The following is a 9,688-nucleotide window of genomic DNA, read 5'->3' as shown; positions in this document are numbered from 1 at the left end:
AACGGTTGATTTCGATCTACCTTCGAGAAGACACTTTGCGACGCCTTGCAAAAGATGCTTCATTCTGTCTAACAATGCAGAAGACTAAATTTAACCTACAAGGGTTTAAAAATATGAATGTGCATCATTGTTGTTCTTATATTTAAAACTCTATTCTCTAATTAATGGTGACTGTAAGCTAAAAGAATCACAGAAGGACACTTATAAAAAAGTTATTAATGAATGTATTTTTAGACATATGTAACAGAAAAGCTTATAATGTATAAAATTGTTCTAACTCTTGCACCCGAAATTTCTTTGATCTTCACCTATTTCCGACTTCAAATGCAATTGTTTATTTTATTTTAAATGAATATAAAACTATCTTTCAATATTGTATCTTAAATAATCTACCTACTTGGCTGTAGTTTAAGAACATGTTGACGAGTTCAAAGGAAATATACCCTAATGTTTCACAGCAGGTAAGAAAATGTTTTATCTCATAACCAAGGGATTCTTTATTCGTGTTATCTACCACTAGATGGAGTAAAATTTACTTTTGTACTTGACTTTGTGGATTAGGAATCGGAAACTAAATTGTCTCTTTAGGCTAGCTTGCTAAAGCTAAGGCTAGTAGAAACTAGTTAATTAAAAGAACGTCATTTGAAAATTAATTCGTATCTCAGCCACAAAGAACTCTCTTAAATATCCGATAAAAAAATCGATATGAGGAAAATCCAAAAAAAGCTGAAAATATGTTAATATTTAGTTAGTCTATCTTATTTAAGTGTTTCAAAATTAAATATGCTGTCAATTAATCATGTTGGGATTAACGGTATTATTTAGCGTAGGGAGACGCTGGCTCACATAACATAAAGGGTTTGCCATCACCCTTCTATGCAATAAAAATTGTTTGATCACTTGGACCTATTTTACTAGCTGATTATTAATATAAAAAATAAATTATATCAGGACTAGAAATACATATTGTAGATGCTGAAACATACTCATTTCATTAAAAAATAAACGGTTGCTAAATAAATGATGAATAAATTATAAAATCTTTAATCCTTGGTTCCTGTTTAACTGGGTCTCCGTCATTGAAGCTTTGCTGACATCGTTGAATAAGAACGTCAACTGATACTCTTTTTTATTCGAATACCTTCCATCAAATCATTCCTGATCCACGTTGAAGATTCACCAACATATTTCTAAGTTCCCTCTTCATCAATAGGATCTTGAATCAACCATATCACTCCGAGCTCAACCAAGAAAGTATTGGTGAATGGAATTCTTTCTTTTCAAATTGAAGCACCAAGACCACTGAATTTTTCCGATAATTGAAAAAAGGCCACCGAATAAGCTAATCCCAGTCAAAAAAAATAACCTTCGCAAAAACCTAATTTTCGAGAAAAGTATTCTAAAATACAGGAACATAATATTAATTATATAAAGAACCTTATAAAGAAAATAATCACCTTAATTAAAAGCCCTTCCTATATGAATCTAAAAATGTCAAAACACTGTAATGCCAATCATCGAATTAAATGTTTGGTTTCTATATTTACCATTGAAACACTCCACTGTCTCGTTCAGTGTTTGTTCATCTAAACAGTGTGCTGTTCGTTAATGTTACGTTTTCAGATTGAACCCTGCCCTTAACAGGATAAAGTAAGTTAGTTAAATATCAAATTTCCCGTTATTTATTTGTAATTTCTTCTGTTATTTATGGATAGAATAAGATTATAAACACCTGAAGTTTTTATCTCCCATGCTTAGTTCAATTGTTTTCCAATTGACACGGGACAGAAACGTATGAATTCATTTTACTAGCCTTGCAAATAACAAAAACAATTGGTTTTAGATAAATTGCAATCAGATAAACTGTTGAAAGCATGTAAGCCTCTAAAATTTGCAGTGTTCACAGGAATATCTTTCGAAACTAAAATTATTAAAATAGCAATTGAAATTTTCACTACACGTTTCTGCCGCAACAATACCTTTCTTTTCAGTGAGTAAGATATCGGTTAAAAATTGCCAAATTCAAATTGCAGGTTCCCCTCAATTAAATAGAAACGTAAATTATTGATACATTCAATAACTCAATTGCTAAGTATGTTTTCCTTTAAGTGTTTGATTTAATTAATTTAAAAAAATTAAATGAATTTCCTCATTTTATGAGAAAACAACTATACGTTGAAGCATCAAAATATATTCATTGAAATAAAATCTTAAGTATTAATGAAAACTTTTTTTATCTTAAAATATATTTATTCACTTTAAGCACTTAAACAAAGTTACATAGAATGTTTATGGTGAACCAAAATAAAATAAAAGAAATTAGCACAAGGTTGCCAGGTAATCAGCAAGCGAAGCACCCAGGGGGAACGGTTTAGAACTGATGCTGCGTTCCCTCTTTGAACCGCAATAGCAATTCTTTCCGTGAGAAATTCCACCGATCGCGGCTCGCCGGTAACCTCACGAATTCGACGCCCGATGGCATGTATCAACGCCAAAACGTCCCGACCGAAGGAGCCGAGGGTTAAAAAATAATAAATCAGCTAGACTAATACCCTGGCACCACCTTAGGCCTAAGTCATCAAGCGACTTTTGAAGCCTTTAATTCAGGTGGCCGGGTTACAATGCGTAGGAGGGTGGTGGCAAGCCCTGCATGCCACGCAATCGAGCCAACAGCTCCCTACACTAACTATTACCGTTAACCTCAACAAGTTTTTATGGAAGGGGAAACCGAAGAGCTCGGGGGAAAACCCCTTAAACCAGTGGGGAGAGAACTTGCAAACTCAACGCAGAAGGAGTTGTTCCGAGTTTTCACCCAGTGCCACAAGCTGGGATCGAACCCGGCTCCTCTAGCTGCGAGGTGAAAGTGCTAACCACTCCGCCACGGCCTTAAACATGTATCGACTCTCGAGGCCCTCGTATTTGACTTTCTTTTTTTGTTCAGCCTGGGTAGCAGCCCAGAGGGGGGCTGAGGAAGAAGAGGCCAAATAAGAGGACGCTAGAGGGTCGGTACGGGTGAAGTCCCAGTCGAGGGATTTCCTGCCCGACCAAGGGAACAGGGTTAATCCATCCGGGCGTTTTCCGTCATGACGCGAAAGACCGGGCGGCTCTAGGATGCACGGAACTCCAGCGGAGACCAGGGCGCGTTTTAAAAGGTCGTTCACAGCACCGTGACGGGAAAGCCGACCCGCGCTACGCTTACAGCTAAGACCATGGGTGCCGAAAGAGTCAACAGCACTTCCACAATTACACGAATGCGGCACACAGATGCGGGCGCCCAGGCGAAGGCCGACGGCGATTCGAAATTAATCGTCGTTTAAGAGGGTGCCAAGAGACGGCGAGGGGATCGCGTTGAACCAGCATCCCGACTCCTTAGATTTTACAGAGTGCAGCCTTGCTTTGTCCCTATCAGTGAAAACTTTGAATGTTTTGAGAACAATTTCAAGCTCGGTTAAATACCTACGTTAAAAGCTTTTGGATTAGTATTAAAAAAATTTCAATTAACACGTATATTAAATGTCAACACTTAAATTTAAGAGTTTTTAATTATTACTCGGGCAATGCATGCGTTTTGTATATTAGTCTAAAATCCGTTAGACTAGAATAAAATAAAGTGTTTCCATCCCAGCTGTCATATTTTGTTGAATTATTAAGATTTATTGAATTTAAAGAAAACACAAAAATAATTCTAGTAACATAATTAAATTAGATAATTATAGGGACAAAAAAGTGCTTTAAGAAGCTGTGCATTCTGTTGTTTGGTGTTTTCCAAGTATTCCCTTTTCAAACATTAAATTACCTACCGAGCAGTGATAGTGTTGACTAATAACAACTTATTTCATGTTTATTTAGACCCCAAAAACTGAAAAGCTCTGAAAGCCGACTTTTGTAAGACAAAGTACAGGGTCTTTTTTTTTGCTCGGAAAAGTGTTTTTTTTTCAAAAACTATTTATAGTACCGATTTCAAATTTGGAAGGTCAATTCTCTATACCGGGGGACATCAGTTTGAGAAATTTGAGCGTTTTCGGTAATGTTTTTCACCAATTTTGAAAAATTATTTTTCGACCACTAGGTGCGAGATAAAAAATTTCTATTATAAAGTTGTAGGCCGTCATCGAAAACCCTTAAAAATTGTTCACTCGACGAAAAACAACTTATTTATCAGTGAAAATTCGAGCTTGAAAAATTTACAAGTTGGTGAAGCCAAATTACGATTGTTTGAAACGATAATTGAAAAGGGAACAAGTCTAATACAAACGTAGTAGAGTTTTCACACTTGAAAAAATGTACACGTTTGGTTTTTAAATGCAGTTATTTTATTCACATAAATTTTTACAAAACATTTTCAATAATATCACCATTGGCTGCAACACAGGTTTGTGCGCGGACAATTAAGTTCTCAAACGCTTTCTCTACCATTTCTGGTGTGACGTCTCGGCAAGCACTGATTATTCGTCTAATGAGTTCCTCCCTAGTTTCAATGGGCGTGGCGTATACCTTTGCTTTAACGAATCCCCAGAGAAAATAATCCAGCGGTGTTAGGTCAGGTGACCTTGCTGGCCAATGCACTGGACCATTTCTCCCTATCCACCTTTCAGGAAACTCGTTGTTGAGGTGCTCAGTTACTTGCCGGGAAAAATGCGGAGGGGCGCCATCTTGCTGAAACCACAACTGACGTCTTTCAGCCAATGGAAGGTCGTCGATTGCGTCACTCAGTTCGTTCTGTAGAAAATGTAAATACCTTTGGCCGTTGAGGTTCGTCGGCAGGAAAAAGGGACCAATCAAACGGTTTCCAACAAGTCCAACCCAAACATTGACCCGTTCAAATTGAACCTGGTGATGATATTCAAAACCCCAATGTGGGTTGATGTCAGACCAAAGATGGCTGTTTTGATGATTAAAGGGCCCATCTCTAGAAAATGACGCTTCGTCGGAGAACAAAACATGGCGCAAAAATTGTCTATCTTCTTGGACAGCATTTAGTAACCAGTTGCTAAATTCATAACGTTTTTGATGGTCTCCGTCAATTAGTCCTTGGTGGAGCGTAGCTCTGTATGGGTGATAGCGATTCTTACGAAGAATTTTCCACACACGATTTGCAGAACAACCCAAATCAGCAGCGGCGTTAGCGCAACTGTGACGAGGATATGCCACAAAGTACGCGAGTACATTGTTCTCGAAGTCTAAATCCGGTTGACCCAATCCGCGAAACCTAGGTTGCAAGTTACCAAATTGATTGAAATCGTGAATTGCTCGTCTTACTGTATTTACAGATGGTGCTCCATTTGGATGTCTTTCTTGAAGATTTCAGTCACTCTTCTAAGGTTTTGCGCTGCTTCTCCATAGTAAATGGCAACTATCTCGGTACGCTCAGCTACTGAATAACGAGGCATTGTTCGAAATATTATCAAACACTGATAATAATCTCCCAAAGTTTTCCTTTAAATACCCAATGCATGTTTAGGATTGACCTATAGCCTCGTGTTTTTTAAATCCGGTCGTTTTTTTAACCAAAGTTTCAACTGGATTAGGTAATTCGGTTTCAATTATCGTTTCAAACAATCGTAATTTGGCTTCACCAACTTGTAAATTTTTCAAGCTCGAATTTTCACTGATAAATAAATTGTTTTTCGTCGAGTGAACAATTTTTAAGGGTTTTCGATGACGGCCTACAACTTTATAATAGAAATTTTTTATCTCGCACCTAGTGGTCGAAAAATAATTTTTCAAAATTGGTGAAAAACATTACCGAAAACGCTCAAATTTCTCAAACTGATGTCCCCCGGTATAGAGAATTGACCTTCCAAATTTGAAATCGGTACTATAAATAGTTTTTGAAAAAAAACACTTTTCCGAGCAAAAAAAAAGACCCTGTATATTGGGTGCTTGAAATTGATCGATACAAGCATTATTGGCAAAAACTACGTATTGTAGAAGTACGGTGAATTTGATGACTAGGTATCGTTTAAAATATTAATTTTCACGAATATTTGGTGCAATTTTCATGGTCTTCGAAAAAAATTCACCGGTAGGTTGCAGACAAAAAGTTTTAATGAGAAAGTGAAAGAACAGACTAAAAAAATTTAGAATAAACCTATTTTTAATGGAATATAAGGCAACGGAAAAACAGTTGGCCGTAGGAGACAATCACTTTTTATTCCATTTATTTTAATCGAAAATTGAAATTAACCACTTTTAATTTCCAAAAAATAACACTTCCATTTTAAAATGTAATGAAGATTAAGCGTAGACCTTAAGTCATCTGTGTTTTTTTACTTAGGTTGACTCTGAAAAAAGTTGCTATTTGCTATTTAAAGCTGTACAACAACGAAAAAAATTATTATTCAAATAATCAATTCAAGTGAAGTATGCATCGTTATAATTGGAGTAGCGCACCCATATGCTTGAGCTATTTCTCGGTGAAGGTAATCGGAATGCCCTTAGAGTAAGCCAGTTATTTTGAACTCCTTTTAGCCCTAGTCAAGCAACTGTTCTCAGAGTCTAAAGGGACATACACAATTTCGCCAACATCAATCCGAGGTTCCGTGGACAAGGCCGACACAACTTTAATTTCGAAGACTTTGTCCTTGCATATCCTCGATCACGCGTCAGAGTGGCGAGCAATTACATGGATATGGCAAATAGCTACGTCTGGAGCGTACTAAACAGTCACCATCTTTTCCGAGTGACACTTCATCAAGCACTACGCAATGGAGAAGTGCAGCACCGATTCGAATTCTGCAACTGGCCAAACATCATGGCTGACGAAAACCGGGATTTTCAGCATCTTTTGCTAATGTCCGATGAGTGCATTTTCTCAAGAGATGGCCCATTTAATTACCAGAACAATCACATGTGGTGCAACGAGAATCCTCACTGTGGATACCCTCTTCCCCATCAGCAGATTCGCGTCAATGTGTGGGCTGGTTTAGTAGGAAATAGAATTATTGGTCTCTCTTTTTCTACCTGCTCCTCTAAATGGACCGAATTACTCAGCCTTTCTTTACGCATTGGATGATTTACTCCTGGACCATTTCGGCACGACGGATTTTCAGCTCACCAGCACCGTGATGCCGTGTTGTACCTCAACAACGAATTTCCAAATCGATGAATGGTAAGTTATGGACCCGTTCGTTGGCCTTCTAGATCCCCGTACGCCTGTGGCCCACTTTCAAGAGCTACGCAAGAGAATTGAAGAATCATGTAGTCTTGTAACTCCAGAAATGATCGAAGACTCTCTTCAAAATATTTTTTACCGTGCCCAGATGTGTACAGTGGTATAATTGAAAGGCATTTGTAAAGTTATTTGATTTTTGGAAATTCCAAGGGGTTACTAGCCTAGTTGATTATTATTAATTTCAACATAGTAACATTTTTGCCGATTTTCGATTAAAATAAATGGAATAAAAATAAAAACGAAATGGTTTTTTTCATGACCTCATATTTCAGTGAAAAATAGACGGATTTTAACTTACCAAGTTTGTTTTTAACATTTTAGAGTATGTTCTTTCACTTTCTCCTTGAAACTTTTTGACAACTTCCTTTGAAGAATATTTTTCCAAATCCATGTTAGTTAAAATATAAACCGGTTACTAGTCAACGAACACGCTCTGAAAGTTTCGTACTTCTACATTTCATAAATTTATTGAAAAACGCTTGTATAGATCCATTTAAAACACCCAGCATATTAAAGCGATTATATTTCCAAATATGATTATTTGATTAAATGAAACCATATATACAGGGTGTTTTTTATTTCTCGTCAAAGTAATTTTTTTCAAAAACTATGTTTTCTAGAAAGTTGAAATTTGTACTGTACATTAAACGTGCCTGGGGACACTTGTTACCAAAATTGCATCTTAATCGAAACATATCTTCCCTTTTTTTGAAAATTTAAATTTTAACCGCTAGGTGCTATAAGAAAATTGTAGATCATCACCGATGACGTACAAATATCGTTGGCGCGAAAAAAATAGACGAATTTTTCACTGAAAAAATACTACTTGAAAAAGTAACAAGTTGGGCAAGCTAAAATAACTCTTTTGAATTCCATTGGGAGAGTAGTGTAAATATATGAAAGTCAGAAATTTGTTAATCTGGTGTTTAATGCAATAAACACCGCTGAAAAATTTAATATCTCTCATTTAGCATTGTCCATAGGTGGTGATTTTGTAAAATACGTCCTATGTCCCTACTATAATTCTACAAGTTTCTGCTTGCGTGCATTTAAGCTTTTAAATAGGTAGAGGCGAGTTTCTGAACAGATATAAAAATTTAATATTAAGCATATAATTAGTATCATTCTTGCTAAAGCTCGATTAACAGTTTTATTTCGTACCAAGAAACAATCACGATATCAGTGTTGTTTGGACATGCTTTCATTGCAAATGGCGTCGCCCACATTTTCGGGCTGTAACACCTCAAATTTTATTCGTGTTAAAGTAGGATATTTCTTGGAATAACACGTCTTACCACTATTGAACGCTAGGAGACGCTTGTATTTACTTTTTCTTAGTGCGATGTAACATTTATTTTTAGAGCTGTAGTGCAGCCCGGAATCTGGTTTAGTTATAATCTAGTGCTCTGTGGTCCTAGTTGACCCTAACATTGCAATGAAATTAATGAATGTACCATTTTCGTACCAGGTTTGATGCGTGCTCAACAATAAACACGTTGTTTTTCAAATTGATGATCCGACGAGAGTGCCTTAAATTAAGTCCTTGTAACTGTGTAATATTTCTTGATATTTGATTTGAAGCTTTCGAGGATACTTAAAGGATTGCAAAACGTTTTATCATCAATACCTGTACTAGATAAAAATATAATTTCCGCTCTCATAATCACTCCAAGAAGCCATATTGCAAGGTTACTAACCTGCCAGCCAGTCCAGCAAAAGTGCGTCGTTAAGGTAGGCTTTCCTTGAAAATGGATTTAATATTTAAACAATTTATTTGCGATGCTACTTTTATGATTGAATATTTTTTACCTTTGCGAAAGATAGTACACTTTTAATACTTTTCCACGCAAAATCAAGGTGTGGCACCTAATTTTAACTTAATTAATAATTTGAATATCATTCTTTCCTCAGGTTTTTGGTAATTAAAATATGTGGGTAGTTATCGCTTTTTTCCCCGAAATTAAATATTTTATTGATTACCTTAGTATTTATCGTACGAAACAGCACAATAACGTGACTTATACATATTGGGATGCATCTTTACTTATGGTTTTCGGTAAGAATCTTTAATTAAAAGTAGATTTTATAATTTCAAGTGTAATAAAACTATTTAGGAATTGTTTTGGCACTAAATTTCGTGTTTAGATAGCGGTCTTAGTTTTCGTGAAATGACTTGGACTTAAATTATGTACACAAATTACTATGAAAATTATATAATATTTTAAATACAAGTAGAACGTTAAACTAATTTATCCTCGTTGATACTTTCAGCAATTGTTGGCGTATTTGAGAAATTTATTCGTTTTAATAAAATTAATCATTTAAAATATAAAATATTTTAGATCCATTATTTATAAAGGAGCTAATCGTAAAAATGGTTTTAGTTATGTTTGGTTTATAGGCTTTTTAATTAAAATAGTTTAAATTAGGTTAGGATTAGTTTGGTTTATTAAAATTGGGTTTGGTTTTGTTTTTTTTTTGTTTAAGGTTTGGTTCGATTATTTTGGTTAATTT

The sequence above is a fragment of the Leiobunum rupestre genome, chromosome 1, assembly GCF_980474605.1.
Source record: "Leiobunum rupestre chromosome 1, qqLeiRupe1.1.hap1, whole genome shotgun sequence".
Taxonomy (NCBI): domain Eukaryota; kingdom Metazoa; phylum Arthropoda; class Arachnida; order Opiliones; family Sclerosomatidae; genus Leiobunum; species Leiobunum rupestre.
Note: the sequence above shows the minus strand (reverse complement) of the source record.